We start from the raw sequence: 16,495 nt of genomic DNA, 5'->3' as shown, positions 1-16,495 counted from the left end.
CTTGGGCATCCCAAAATTAAGCCCCAGTGGCCTTTAACGCCAAATGCTCTGGAGGCTTATCTTTCTGGTTCAGGACCCCTGGTCTGGAGAGCCCATTGTGGGGCTCAGAACTCTCACTCATGTGGGAGAACCTCTGCAATGCAATTATTCTCCACATTGTGGGTTGCCCACCTAGGGGTATGGGACTTGATTATGTCATGTGTCCACCCTTCCTACCTGTCTTGTTTTAGTTCCTTCTTTTCGTCTTTAGTTGTAGAAGATATTTTCTGGTATATCCCAGTCTTTTACATCAATGGTTGTTCTGCAGATATTTGTGATATTGATGTGCTCATAAGAGGAGGTGAGCTCAGGGTCTTACTACTCTGAAATCTTGGCCAATCTCTAGATTATATTTGGTCTTGTATTTAATCTTATATCCTGCAAACTTACTGAACTCATTTATTAATTCAAATGAATTTTAATATTCTTTAAGATATTTTATATTCAAGATCATGTCATCTTTAATTAGAGTTTTACACTTCTTTTCCAATCTGGAAGACTTATTTCTTCTCCTTGTTTAATTTCTCTTAATCTTAGAAGGAACATTAAGAAAGATGTTATTGGGAGGGAGACGCAAGAGGGAAGAGATATGGGAACATATGTATATGTATAACTGATTCACTTTGTTGTAAAGCAGAAACTAACACACTATTGTAAAACAATTATACTCCAATAAAGATATAAAAAAAGAAGGATGTTATTTACATTTTTATAGGTGCTCTTAATCAGGTTGAGGAAGTTTCCTTGCATTACTAGTTTCCTTTTATTTCTTCCCTTCCTAGGATTTTTATGATGAAAATGTGTTGGATTATATAAAATCTTTTGTCTGAATCTACTGAGATGATTATATTTCCTCCCTCATATTCTATTCATATGATGAAGTACATCAATTTGTTTTCAGCTGTTAAATCAAGCCAGCATTAATGAGGTAACTTCTACTTTGTCATGAAGTATAGTTCTTTTTAGATGTGGCTGAATACAGCTGGCTAGTATTTTTGTGGGGATTTTGGCATCTGAATTCATAAATTATATTACTCTGAACTTTTCTCGTGGTGTCTTTGTCATATTTTGGTATCACTATAATACTGGCCTCCATTTAGAATGAACTGGGAAGTGTTCCTTATTTTTAAATTATTTTACAAGATTTTGTGAAGGATTGGTGTTAATTCTTCTTTAAACATTTAGTAGATTTCACCAATGGAACTGTTTTGGGGCTTTTCTTTGTGGGAAGATTTTACTTAATGTTTCAGTAAATTTAATACTGTTTCCTTTTCTTTCTTATAGGTCTTTTCAGGCTTTCAGTTTTCTTCTAGATTGAGTTTGATTTGTTTCTTTCTATGAATTTATCCCTTTCATCTAGCTTATCTAATTTGCTGGCATATAGTTGTCATTTTATTCCATTGTAATCCATTTTATTTCTTTAAGTTCACTAGTGATAATTGCTCTTTTATTTTTGATTTTAGTAATTTGAGTCTTCTTTCTTTGTTCTTCTTCAATCTAGGTAGACGTTTGTCATTTTTAAAAACCTTTTAAATTAACCAACTCTTTGATTTGTTGATTTTTCCTCCTGTTGTACTGTTCTGTAATTAATTTATTTCTCCTCTAATTTTTATTATTTTCATCCTTCTGCTTGAACTAGGTTTACTTTATTATTCTTTTCTTAAGATGGAAGATTAAGTCATTGATTTCAGATCTTTCTTCTTTTTAATATAGGTGTTTACATCAATACATTTCACTCAAAGTACCACTTTTGTTGTGGTCAATAAATTTTAGTATGTTGTGTTTTCACTTTCATTTATCTCAAAGCATTTTAAATTTCCTTTGTGATTCATTTTTGACTCATTGGTCATCAGTAGTGTGATTTTAAATTTCCACATGTTTATGAATTTCCCAAATGTCCTACTGTTGTCATTTTCTAATTTCATTCCACTTTTTTTTCTGAGAATATACTTTATATGATATCAATACTTTTATATATATTCAGATTTATTTTATGGTGTAACATAGATTCTATCTTGGAGTATGTTCCATATGCACTTGAGAAAAATGTGTATTCTGATTTTGTTGGGTGGAATGTTTTGACAATACCTGCAAGTATAGTTGCTTTAGTGTTGTTCAAGTTTTGTGTATTCTTGTTGATCTTCTGCTTTGTCTGCTGTTTATTATTGAAAGCTGGGTATTGAAATCTCTATTATCTTGAATTGTTTATCTCTCTTCAAGTCTATCTTTTTGTTTAATTTACTTTGGGACTCTGTTTATAGGTGTTTATATGTATATAACTGTAATATGTTCCTGATGGATTTACCCATTTACTATTAAAATGTTCTCTTTTTATCTCCAGTAATAGTTTTTTATTTATATTTGTCTGATATTAGTTTAATCAGTTCAGCTCTCTTATGTTTGCTGTGTGAATGGTTTATGTTTCATGCAGTTATGGGGTTTAGTAGATTTTCTTGAGTGAATGTTTCTGATTGCTGTATGTCCTTTAGAAAATTTCTAGATACTTTAAGTAAACATTCATACATTTTTTTCTTGTTAAATAGCTGTTTTGTAGGAAAGGTTGTCCACTGCACTCCACAGTCCACCATTCTGGAAATTGATCTCTCTTGCTTTCTTTCAATTAATGTTTACATGGTATATCTTTTCCCATCCTATTTCCTTCAATCTACCTGTATCATTATAATTGATATGAGTGTCTTGTAGATAGGACACAGTTAGTTCATCTGTGTTTTTCTTTTTTAATCCACCTTACCAATCTTTGTGTTTTAATTGGGATATTTAGATCATTTATATTTAATGGAATTATTGATATATTAGAGGTTAAGTCTGCCCTTTTACTTCTTGTTTGCTATTTGTTCCCTCTGTTTTATTTTCTCAATTTTTTTCCTACCTCTTTGTGGATTATTTTACTTTTTTTAGAATTCCATTTTGATTTATTTGTGACACTCTAAGGACATGAATGTTAGATATTTTGTTAGAGTCCTATAGGTCTCTGAGTATGTTTTCAAAAATTTTTTTCTGTTTATTTTATTTCTATTGTTTATATTGTTTAATTTTATTTTTTCAGTTTTAATTTTCCTTTTTGAAGTTTTATTACATTCGCTTTTTTCAGAAACTTTCTGTTTCTTTGCTGATACTTCGTGTTTTTTCATTTGTTTCATGTGTGTTTATAATTACTCACTGAAGAATTTTTATGATGACTACTTTGAAATGATTGCCACATTATTCTAACATCTGCATCATCTCAGTGTTGTCATCTCTTTTTATCTTTTCATATTCATATTTTAATTTTTCTGGCTATTATGATGAATACGTTTTAATTAAAACCTGGAAATTTTTGTTATTATGTTATGAGACACTGAAGCTTATTTAAATCTTCTCTTTAGATAGGCCGCCTCTGACACCATTTAAGTGCAGGAAAGGGAAAGTTATCTTATTACTGACAGGTGGCATGGAATTTTAATTTCCCCAGTTTACCTCTTTTGACACTTGTGGGTGATGATTGCCTTGTTTCTGCTCCCATGTGGCCTCCACTGATACTGTGAGGGATGCTACCCTTGTTATCACTGTTGAAAATACTGAATCTCTGCAAGTTCTCCTCTGATTCCACCCTGTCCAGTGCTAGGATGCACCTTTTCTTTTCCTTTGGCTTGAGAAAAAAGGGTTTTGTGGGATTTTTCTAACCTGCATCCATTGATATTCCTAGGTTCTGCTTCTCTAGCATCAAATTTGTGATATATGAGGCAAAAAGAAAATCTAGGAAATTCACTGCTCTGTTGCTGTTCAGCTCCTAGGGTACCTAAACCATCTGTCTTCTTTATATCTTTTAGGGTCTTTTCATGTTTTTTAATATATAATGTCCAAGGCTTTTAGCTGTACTTAGTGGGTAAAACAGGGAAAAGCACATCTACTACAGGGTTCCAGAAGTAAAAATCACCCATTTAATAGTTTTAATTTTCATTTCTTTAATTGAGCATGAGGAGAATGGTTTGTTCAAATGTTTATCAGCTGTTATTGTTTCCTCTCCCCTTTATTTCCTGCACATCTTATGTTCATTTTTGTATTAAAATTTTTCCACTGACTTATAAAAGCTCTTCATTAATGATATGACCCAAATATTGATGACAAATATTTGCCCAGAGCTAGTCATTTACTTTATAAGTTTCTTATAATGTTTTTTAATGCATATGTTTTTAATTTTTAAAGTGTCAACCCCATTTTCTTTTTTCTTGCATTTGATGTTTTGTATTCCCTATAACAAAATTATGTAAATATCTGCTTAATATTACCCCTCTGGCTTGAAATGTTGGCTTCAGCAAAGGTTGAATTCTTTTCTCATTGCCACAAATAGACTTCATTTGTAATTTAATGTATAGTATACAGAAAATAAGTTATACTTATCTCAGATGTCCAGTGTCATGAGTTAATGTTAAATTCTTATGTATACTTGGCTCTCTTCCTCCATCCCCTTAATCTTGAATCTTTTTAAAGTTGTTTGACATAACAATTAGCTTTGTGAAATCTTGTGCTTAGATTTCTCCTGAATGAGTCTCAAAGCACATCTATTTTTATGATGTATAGTTTATTTACAATATTATATTAGTTTCAGGTATACAACATAGTGATTCAAAATTTTTATATATTATACTCCACTTAAAGTCATTATAAAATGTTGGCTATATTCTCTGTGCTGTACAATATATCTTTGTAGATTACATATTTAATATATAGTAGTTTGTACCTCTTATTCCCTTACCCCTCCCTACTTCCCTCTCTCCACTGGTGACTACTATTTGATTCTTTATATCTGTGTCTCTTTCTTTTTTTTTTTTTTCTGTACGTGGGCCTCTCACTGTTGTGGCCTTTCCCATTGCAGAGCACAGGCTCTGGACTTTCAGACTCAGTGGCCATGGCTCACGGGCCTAGCCGCGCCATGGCATGTGGGATCTTCCCAGACTGGGGCACGAACCCATGTCGCCTGTATCGGCAGGTGGACTCTCAACCACTGCACCACCAGGGAAGCCCTCTTTCTTTTTTGTTATATTCATTCATTAAAAAAATTTTTTTTTAGATTCTTCATGTAAGTGATAACATCCAATATTTGTTTTTCTCAGTCTGACTAATTTCCTTAAATATAATACCCTCCAGGCCCATCTATGTTGTTGCAAATGGCAAAATTTCATTCTTTCTTATGGCTGAGTAGTATTCCATTGTATGTATATGCCACATCTTCTTTATCCATTCGCCTGATGATAAACCCTTAGGTTGTTTCTTTATCTTTGTTATTGTAAATGATGCTGCTATGAATATTGGAATGCATATGTTCTTTCAAATTAGTGTTTTCATTTTCTTTATATATATACCTAGGAGTGGAATTACTGGGCCACATTATAGTTTTATTATTAGTTTTTTTGAGGAACCTTGACTGTTTTCCATAGTGAATGCAGAAATTTACATTCCCACCAACAGTGTCCAAGTGTTCCCTTTTCTCCACATCCTCTCCAGCATTTATTATATGTAGACTTTTTGATGATAGCCATTCTGGCCATTGTGAGGTGATGCATCATTGCTGTTTTGGTTTGCATTTCTCTAATAATTAGCCCTGTTGAGCATCTTTTCATGTGCCTGTTAGCTATCTGTATGTCTTCTTTGGAAAATGTCTGTTCAAGTCTTCTGTCCATTTTTTTTCTTTTTGATGTTGAGCTGAATGAGCTGCTTTTATATATGTTAGATATTATCCCCTTATTGGTCATATGATTTTCAAATATTTTCTCCCATTCTGTAGGTTGTCTTTTTGTTTTGTTGATGGTTTCCTTTGTTGTGCAAAAGCCTTTAAGTTTAATTAGTTTTCATTTGTTTAGTTTTGCTTTTGTTTTCTTTACCTTAGGAGATAGATTCAAGAAATTAGTGCTAAGGTTATGTCAAAGAATGTTCTGCCTATGTTTTCTTCTAGAAGTTTTATGGTTTCTTGCCTTACATTTAGTAATGGATTTCTTTAATTCATTTTGAGTTATTTTTGTATATGGTGTTAGAGAATATTCTAATTTTATTCTTTTACATGTAGCTGTCTAGTTTTCCCAGCATTACTATTGAAAACACAGTGTTTTCTGCATTGTATATTCTTGCCTCCTTTGTCATAGATTAATTGACCATAAGTATGTGGGTTTATTTCTAGGCTCTCTACTCTGTTCCATGGAGCTATGTGTCTATTTCTGTACCAGTACCATATTTTTTGATTACTGTAGCTTTGTAGTATAGTTGGAAGTCAAGCAGCATGATACCTCCAACTCTGTTCTTCTTTCTCAAGATTGCTTTGGTTATTCGTGTCTTCTGTGTTTCCATACAAATTTTTAAATTATTTTGTTCCTGTTCTGTGAAAAATGCCATTGGTATTTTGGTAGGGATTAAATTAATTCTGTAGATTGCTTTGAGTAGTAGTACATTTTAACAACATTAATCCTTCCAATCCAGGAACATGGTATATCTTTCCATGTGCTTGTGTCATTTTCAATTTCTTTCATGAATGTCTTATAGTTTTCTTAGTACAGGTCTTTTACCTTCTTAGTAAGATTTATTTTTAGGTATTTTCTTCTTTTTGATGGGATTGTTTTCTTAATTTCTCTTCCTGATAGCTCATTATTAGTGCATAGAAATGCAACAGATTTATGTACATTAATTTTGTGATTTCTCAAAACATATTAATGTTAACACCTGGTCTTTAATAATCAGCAGTACCTTCACCAGCTTATTATAAGTGGCTCAGATGATTTCCAGGCCCTGCCCAAACCAACATTCTTATTAAGAATTAGGGTTTGCCCCTTAACCTAGAAATGTTCCTACCAAAACCAAGATCCTGTCTAAGACATTAAGTATCAGTATCATACAGATTGAAAAAAAATAAAGTGGGGTCTTAGGTCCACAAAAAGTGCTGACATCTGTTTGGATATTAAATATATGGAAAGAGACCAAACCAAGTTAAATTGCATCATAAGAACCCCAAAGTAATATTTCCCCCTGGATTTACTTCTGGAGGAAATATTAAGTAGATTTCTCTGAAAGACAAACAGAACAAACCTATATCACTCTTTCCTCTCTTTTGAATAGACTCTGTTTTAGAGCCCTTCTAAATTGTCATCCCAAGGTTATAAGCAATATATTTCAGGAACTTATTTCCTTTTTCTCATTTATTTTGAATACTCAATGACCCCTTTAGATTCCTGAAGCAAGAGCCAGTTATAAATATGGGCACAGAAATGATATTAATTGATTTTCAATAGATTATGTTTTACTGTGGTCCATTGGTGGTTTTTCAGAATACATATTTCATAGGAAAGAACAAAAGAGGTAATCTGTTGGGCAGCCCAAGGTCACTGGGGTATAGAACATGGACACTGACTTGGCCACAGAGGAATGTTTTAGTGTCAGGGAGTGTTGGTAGAGCTCAAAGAGTTGTTGCAATATTTTAGTAAACCAGAATTGAACTTTTATCAAAAAGTAAAGGAGAGTAATTTTGTTTTTTGTTTCAATTTCCTCTTCTTCTTAGTTGCTCCCCAATTTCTGCCTTAAAGGTATTTATATGCCATTTTTCCTCATATTCAAAATTTTTCCTTTATTTATGTTGAAGCAGGAGTGACTTGCTCATTCTTTCTCAACTTACAGTGCTTACTATGTACAGGGCACTGGGCTAGTGTTAGGGGTGAATTAGGTAGAATATATACCATTAAGGATCTCATAGACCACAGATTAAAATATTAACCCAGGCGAGGGGGTCGGCATTTTAATTGAAATCAAAGTCTGCAGTTGGAGAGCTGGACTGCCAACATTTGGCATTTTATGCACTACTTGGAAGCATTTGGTGAACACTAAAATCACTCCCAGAAGGCTCAGCTGCTTCTAAAAATAGGTCCTGGTTGTGTCAATGGGTCCTTCAAATAAGGGAAGTCACACAACTTTTACAAAGTAGACTATTTTTTAAGGTTTGTTGAGTTATAATAGATACACAAAGTGAAGTGGATTGTTAAAAATCTGATTAAATTGTAAATCTGTGGAAGTCAGGGACTATGTTTTTAATAATTGCTGAATACCCAGCACGTACCAGAGTGCTTAAGTTTAAGAAACGTTGGCTCTAGAAGTAAATCAATAGGAGAGGATGGAAAAAACTACAGGTCAGATTATGCCCTATATTTCCCTCACACAAATGTATTTGAGAGTGCACTCAGGCACCTGAAAAGCCCTGTGAGAAGGTCTCCTTCTTTTTTTTGTGGTTACATCTCACATTATATGCTTTCCCATCTGAGAAGTGATAGTCTTTCATCAAGAAGCTAAATGAGGCTGAACAGCCAGTGTGTAAAAAAAATGGTTCTTTTTGGCTCACTTTCGAGAGTGACCTTTTTCATATAGCTGATGGATATTATTAATAAATTAGTCAACATATAATTGATTAATCCATGCAAAATTTTATGTTGAATATTATATAAAGTGTGAAAAAGAAGGCAAAGTATCCTTCTCATGAAAGAAGCAACATAATTTACTGAAATGAACAGAGGCCCTGGATGGGCATGGTTTGAAATCCTGGCCAAGCTACTTATAGTTGTATAACCTTGGACAAGTTGTTTGAGGAAGATTTTAAGCCTCAGATTCTTCATCAGTAAAATGGAGGTAATAATATTCATATAAGGTTTCTCTAAGGATTACAAGATAACATATGTAACTTAAATTTTCATTGTAAAGTGAAACTTTGAGATTCCTCAGAAGACCCCATGATTTTCACTCATGTATTCATACTGCACCCAGAAGTTTCTGGTATGTTATAGATTTTCAGTAAGTGTTTGTGGAATTAACCTGTTAAGTACATTTGTACAGAAGCAAATTCCTTTTAACCAGTTTTTTAAGGAACAAAGAGAACGCAAATTAACTTTTTCATTTTAATAGGACCTACAACATAGGCAAAAATTAAATAAACCCTCATTCTAAAATAAATTCCTGAAAGCCTAAATTTATTGCTGCATACACAATTGTGAAAACTTCAGCATCCCATGAGAAGCTATAGCTTAGTTTTTAAAATGACTTCCATGTTTTTTAAAGATAAAAGAAAAAATATCTCTGAGACAATGCTACAAATTTGAGAAACAACTACAACTTTCTTGAAAGCTCATCACAAACTATAAGAAATGTGAAAACAGGATCCCTACGGTTTAATTTCACAGAAATATGTGACAGGGCTTGAAGCAAATTTGCTTGTTCTGGTCAGGTTAAAACACCAGTAAAATTAGGTCAATTACTTCTAATCAACCATTTCAATGAATGTAATATTGCAATGTCACAAATTTCTCTGCACAGAAATTCTCCTCATTTAATGGTGCCAAGAAAAAATCAATGTTGTTTAAAGGGGTCTAGAAAGCTATCTCTCTCGCCACCCAAATAGGTGAAACATACTGAAATTTGTTAAACTGTCTTTCAGTGGGATAAATTTCTGAAAGCAAGAACGGGGTAGGCTCAGATAAAGATGTATTAGGGGATAGGCTCATACAAATTAGAGGAAAGATGATCATCTTAACAAGTCAATTTACATTTGCCCAGTGTATTTATATGGAAAAATTAGCTTTTGATTATTAGATAAACTATCCATGAGCTTTTTTTTCTTCCTGTCTACTCTTCAAAGGAGTGAGGGTGTTTCTCTCTAATGATGTTCCTTCTAGTAGGAACAAAAATCCCAATATGTAAAAAAAAATCTTGAGAACAAGAGCCATGACCTATTCATCACTGTATCAATGAGCACAGTGCCTTCCAAGTACTAGTTGCTTAATAAATACTTGTTGAAGAGATTTTTGATACCATTGCCTGACTTAAAAAAATTCACATTGTGAGAGCTGTGAGTTAAGTTTTATTTTGGGCAAAATAAGGACTATAACCTGTAGATAACATTTCAGATAGCTCTGAGAAACTACTCCAAAGAGGTAGGGGGAAAGTCAATATATATGTGAATTTGATGAAGGGGAAGTACATGCAATCAAGCATATATATATATATATATATATATATATATATATATATATATATTTTTTTTTTTTTTTGCAGAAGGTTTCTGCTAGTCTCATGAGGGTTACTGCCAGGCACAAGGAGCAGACATTACCATGAAAGATTTTAGAGCTTTTCTAGATATGAGGAGATACAAGAATTGGGCTCATAAAATCAGCTCCTGAAAATGTATAACTATCTGAAGATCTGTTCTGCCGTTTTTTCTCAAACCACAGAGTGCCTCATTTCTGCTCTCCACACTGAACTCCTTTCAGGGGATGTTGAAAGTCAACAGCTGCAGCAGCACCTGATTTAATCCTTGTAGAGGTAGATGGAAATGCCCATGGCAAGTGTCAATTTGTAGTTGACACAATCATTCAGCCAGTGACCTAGGCTCAAAGCATAGTAATCGTTGATTATCCAATTTCTTTCAGTCCCCCAAATCAGTGAAATGCAAAAATCAATTGTTTCTTTCTTTGTAACCTCTCTCAAATCCATTATTTTCTATTGTAACCACCAATATGACCTGCCACAGTGTGCAGGGACACAGTAAAATGGTCTTTCTTCTTGTTTGTCTTTGGTCCTTTAGTACACAGCCACACCTTGTACAATCTTGTTTACTCACACCCAGTACATAACACGAGTTCAGGAATTATTTCTTCTCAGAACACTGGTCACAACTTTCCTGTGTTGCTGATGTGTAATTAATTATCTATAATAGGCTATGAGACCTTTTTTTTAGAATTTTTATCATTCCCATTTCCTCCTGCTTAAACTAAATTTCTGAGTACTGAGTCTGCTTCTAGTTGAACTTTTCTTCTTATTTGAATCTTGAAATGATGACTCCCAAGTCTATTTACTCACTTCCAGATGCTGTAACAGTAATGATTATCTATCTATCTATCTATCATTTTTCATCTCTTTATGTCTCCTATTCATTTTCCCAAATGTAAATTTGAAGGTAGTTTACAATAAAAACAATTCTAAACGTGATAGCTAAAATAATATTAAATTTACAATAAAAGTCTATTAGCAGTTTGCCCATAATTTCAAGAGTTTTATGAGACTATGGAGATCCATCCATGAAATGAAGAGTGAGATGTCCTGATTTAGAGGAAGAAAAGAGGGTTGTGGTAAGGACACGGAACAAGGAATTCAAAACACTAAACTCAACTCTGAGTGTCCTAGAAAGTAGAACAAGGAAAAGGTAAACCTGGCTGGCTACTCAGTCTTATTGTCTGGCAGTACTACTATGTAATCATCACATCACTCTTTAAAGCAGCTAATCTCCTGACTACCTCCTTTTGATGGGATAACAATTAAATCTATTACTTTCTAATAGCCTATCTCACTTCTTGGTATTGAGTCTTTCTTTCTCAACTACAATTTTCAATTGCTCATGGATTGTTCATGACAATTTGCAACTTCAAATCCTTATCAATTCATGCTTACACTATTACAATACTCCTGACTGGTTTCCTTGCCTTCAGACTCACTGCATCACCAATATATTTGTAAACTATCTTCAGGAGATTTTTAGAAATAATATATTTGATAGATGTAATTTTCAGTTCATCTTGTTTCCTTATAAAATTAGGAATCAAGTGTCCCTCTCAGCCTATCATAGTCCTCTGGTTAAAAGGTTTGCCTTTTATAAATTAAAAAAGTTACACATCTTCTTGTAGGTGAAGCAGCACCATGCTTAAGCGCTGCCTTAGATTTCAGTTCCCATGAACATCTTGGATAGTCACTCTTTCATACTGCATAACCCTGTCCAGCAGCCCTGGCTTTGTTTACATTACTTCTGTATGCCAAACTTTTATCGAAGGCCTATGACTTATAACAATGTCATGATCACTTGATTTTTCTTCCATATAAACAGGTCCAAAATAATATGGAAAGGAAAAGATCCAAAAGCAAAAGAAGGTCCCCAAGAGGCATTTAAAATCTTACACCCGCAAACTATAACTACATCAATAGTAGAACTGACATTTTGGGAAGGAATTAATGAGACCTACTCCAAATAGCTTACCCACTTTTTTGGTTTCAAAGCTTTGCTCTCTCTGCATTTAACACATTATCAGACAAAAGTCAGTTGAATGGCTATTAACGAATCCTTCTAATGGGACCAGTCAATGTCAAGTTTATGAAATCCTGAAAGTTTGCCTTTGGAATCCTTACCACACCTTTCTGAGCAACTTTTTCCAGTTTTTAGGCATTTTATTTCTCTTCCACCCATGCCTAAAGTTACACAAACAACCCATTCCCAATACAGTGTTAAGGATATAATATGTTAAAATTAGCACTTTCAAAGGCAAATGTATGAAGAGGGCAATGCTTAACACCCCACAAATGCCTCAGAAAGCTTTATGAGAGACACCGTTAAGCATATTCTTTCTGGTGACTTCCAATTATTCCATTTTGGTAACCCAATAAGGTTTTTCAAGATTCTGAAGGAAATTCCTATTATTACCACCCATTAACACTTGAAACAGACAATATGGAAGAGCACAGCCAATGTTCTAAATACTTCAATATGGCTTAAAAACATTTAGCTCGTATAACCTATCTAAAAATCATATTTGACTCACATGCACTCATACATACACAGAGAAAGCAGAAAGAAAGGAAGGAAGGAAGGAAGGAAGGAAGGAAGGAAGAAAAAGAAAGAAAGAAAGAAAGAAAGAAAGAAAGAAAGAAAGAAAGAAAGAAAGAAAGGAAAAGAAAAAGAAAAAAGACAATAGAGTAAGATGGGTGTGTGCATAGCAAGAAGTTCAGTGCATTTTTGACACATTCTCTTTTCAAGCACAAAGACACATGTCTTTATGTCATTAGTTAAAAACAGCAGCCATAGCATCTATGGGATCTAGTGATGTTTGGAAGTATAATATCTTCTGTAAGTTTATCAAGTTATGGAATAGCCTGCTGATAGTCTTCAGAGTATTACAAATGAATTCTCCCAAGGAGTAGACTTCTTGCAAGACTGTGAAGCAGGAAGAAGTCATTGGTAAGGAACAAAACACATGAATAGACAATGGGGAATTATTGTAAAAAATATCTTTAATGTTCTCTGTTAAAAAAATGATCAGCTTTTTAAAGATATTACAAGTTATTTTTACTTTATTTTTTAACAGCAAAGTAAAATTCTAACAGTTAAGCTGGATTTTTGCACTTTAAACTTTCAGAATAAACTGAGAAAACTATGGTAATACATGGCAAATTAAAGTCAGATACTCTGTTCCTGATTGAAGTGTACAAATCATGGAAACTCTGAATTTATCAAAGAAAAAATTTCAATTTTCTTTGCCCACAGTATCCTCTAAGGGGAATGTTTTCCTAAACTGAGTGATGATGACTAACAGTTCTACCTCCCATTAGAGGTAAACAATTTTGTTTTTTTTCTCCTGTTTTACTAAATAAACTACGTTACTTCCTTTTGTAGCTGTACAAGCCTGCAGTTCTCTACAGGATATCTGGGTAAAAGGGTGAGGTTCTTGGATTTCTTTTCATACATTAAAACACCTAACTTAAATATCTCTGTGAATTGAAATCGACGATGTGAATTTCTGCTGCTTCCATTGAAAATGTAATCCTGAATCTGCTAATATCTTCTGAAGTTCTGAAGGATATATTGTTATGAAGAATGGAGACTCCAGTGAGGTAATATCTATTTATAAGTTTAAGTGGTTAACGTGTTCACTGAAACTGCTGCATGCTTTGTGTAAAGAAATGTGGCTGTCTAGATAGAAAGCTCCTTTCTCTGCAACATGCCATTGATATATAAACCAGGAGACCAGAGTTAAACACTGTTTCTAACAAATATGTGTTAAAATTATAATAGTCATTGATTAAATGCATTTCTGTTAGTGTGTGCAGTTGGGGAAAAAACTTGAAATTTTAAATCCAGGGTTTTGTCAACCAAATTAAGCTGCATTCAAATGGTAAATACATTTAAATGCCTAAATCTTTTCATAAGATGAGATTTGACAGTTTCCTTTGGTTAGGACATTTTTCATGCATGCCTTTTGGGGTATGAAATGAGAACTTCAAATAGCACAAAAAGATTTTCATCCAGCCATAGAAGCTAGCACAGCTGTCAAATCTCATAGGGGCTGATTCTCAATTTACAATGAACATTTCCTTGGATGTATTTTTAATTTGAGAACATGGGAAATATTTCAGGAAGGGGCTCCAAGTGCTGTGCTGTCTTTGTTAGAAGGAATTCCTTCCATTTTCCTTATTTTAAATAATAAAACAGCCATTGCCCTTTAAAAAGTCCACTAATTTCACACATGGAGTTTGATTCTTAAGTATGCAATATTATTCAGAATAAGTAAAAATTATATAGGTCCTAGAGAAGTTAGTGCAAGTCACCTAAGATCTCCGTGAGATCTGGTAATACTGAAAGCTTCTCATGATGTGAGCAAATCAGTGTATTTTTTATACACTGAATTCTCCCAGGTTAGAGTTGGAGACACTAAACTCCCTTTTAGTAAAAGATGCTTAATGTAGATTTTACAGTGAAATATCAGGATAAAGACTTTATTGTACTATTAGCTTTATTTTCAAGAAATGAAATGTAGCTAACAGCTGTAGGCTACATAAGCATGACTCACAGAATGGCACCATATGCATATTATGGTTGCCAAGTGGCACCATAAAGTAGGATATTGAAAACAGCTCTGCCTAATCTCTCTGACCACAAGTATAGGTGGGGTTTTCCTCTATGGAAGCAGTTCCAAAGTGGCTGAGACATGGGATAATGTATGAAATCCTGGCAGGCTAGACGGCTGCAGGGCTTTGGGAACCTCCAAAAGAGCTGAGGTCAGCAGTGCTCCTTGGAATGATTTTCCCCAGGAGTTGTGCTTTGGTAGGACTATGAAGAAAATATCTCCTCAGCAGACTTGAAAGCTCTGGGTTGAGTTTTTTCTTCCCAATCTTCTTCCCTTCCTCCACCTATCAAGCAAGTTGACTGAGAAGGAGGCTGGCTGTTTAACCAGCTTCTAAGACTGGGTGCTGGGGTTGGGGGGAAGAAATTAGTCATCTCTGTAGCCCTAATAGCAAAGTTTAGCCTAAATCTGGTGCTTAGTAGAGCCTTACAGGGAGGGAGGGTTTGCTGTTGGCTGACTGTGCTGAGGTCTTGCTTTCTGCAGCTGTGAATGTGGGTGTCCTAGAAGACTATAAATTATTCACTAGGACTAGAGACAGTTTTCCACTTGGTCAAAATTATTGCTCAAGATTGGAAAATAATGCTTGTCCCTAATTTCTGGGGGTATTAAATGATGACATATTACTAGAATTAGACTTGAAAATTAGCAACAAATTAAAAGTATTATTTTGAGATTGGGAGAAGGCACCCCCAACCTGATGTGTCTCCTAGCCCTACCCATGTGTCTGCCTCCAACCAGAAATGCCCTTATTAGTAATCTATTTTCAGAAGTTACTTACTGTCTCTCTAAATTCTTATTTCTTGAATATAAATGTTCCTGGGAGTGGTAAGAAGTCTAAGTGAATGAGCTTATGAGCTAGATTTATTAGTCAGCTGCTAGATTTTCTGAAACAAGAAAATTGGCACTTCAGAAGGTACTAGGTAATTGAAAAGAGGGCAATGGGAGCAAAAAGGGAGGCCATGCAGGGTAATGGAAACTGACTTCACATACCCTGCTTACTTATTAACCAGAAGTGTTTAAGGCACATGTTCCATACCTAGCCAACAACTTATAACTATGAAAAATCCTGGGGTTAAATTTTCTTTCCTGACTTTAGAATACAACAATAATGCTGCATCTCTGTAAGTCAAAGATTGCAGAGTTGGTAGGAACTTACAATAAGATTTCCTGACTGTCTTGCCTGAGAGCTGGCTCTGATGAGAGATTCAATTCAATGGCTTCAGAATGAGCACATTTTTTTTTGTTGTTCTTTTCCAGAGAGACTTCTGAAGGATTTGTAATTATACTTGCCAAAGCCAGATAGTGATTTGTATGTCAAAAAAACCCAAGCAGAAACATATTTCATAATTGTGGATCAGCATTTACGACAAATAATAGCATGGGAAGCCACGATTTGGTAGATCATAACACGATTCCTCCAAAATGTGTTATACATGAAAAACCTGAGATAAGTCCTTTCTGATTGGTTTCTTCATGGAGCCAGCCAATTAGGCTTCAGTGCATATCAAGAGGAAGACTTCTTTCCTAACTTTTATTTTGAAATACTTTTAGACCCACAAGAAGTTATAAAAAATAGTATAGAGCATCCCCATATACCCTTCACCTGGATTTCCGCAGTGATAAAATCTTAAAAAACGGTAGTACATTATCAAAACCAGGAAACTGATATTGATATAATACTATTAACTAGGCTGTAGACCTTATTTAGATTCTGTCAGTTTTTACATGCACTCCTTTGTTTGTGTTTGTATGTATAATTCTATAAAATT

The 16,495-nt window shown here is 34.1% G+C and overlaps 1 protein-coding gene across 1 annotated transcript in view; it reads left to right on the top strand.

Moving 5' to 3' along the window:
- The window catches only part of LOC111178270 (putative P2Y purinoceptor 10), a 192,760-nt gene that overhangs the window by 117,614 nt on the left and 58,651 nt on the right, over positions 1 to 16,495 (top strand). Inside the window, 1 exon segment of the mRNA XM_022580837.3 lies at positions 13,499 to 13,716. The gene's annotated coding sequence lies outside the window, so the exon portion shown is untranslated.

Source organism: Delphinapterus leucas, chromosome X, assembly GCF_059928025.1.
Source record: "Delphinapterus leucas isolate spDelLeu-1000000601 "Yukka" chromosome X, BTC_Dleu_Yukka2, whole genome shotgun sequence".
In the NCBI taxonomy this organism is placed as follows: Eukaryota; Metazoa; Chordata; class Mammalia; order Artiodactyla; family Monodontidae; genus Delphinapterus; species Delphinapterus leucas.
The sequence above is the reverse complement of the archived record's forward strand: the minus strand, read 5'-3'. Positions and strand labels throughout refer to the sequence as shown.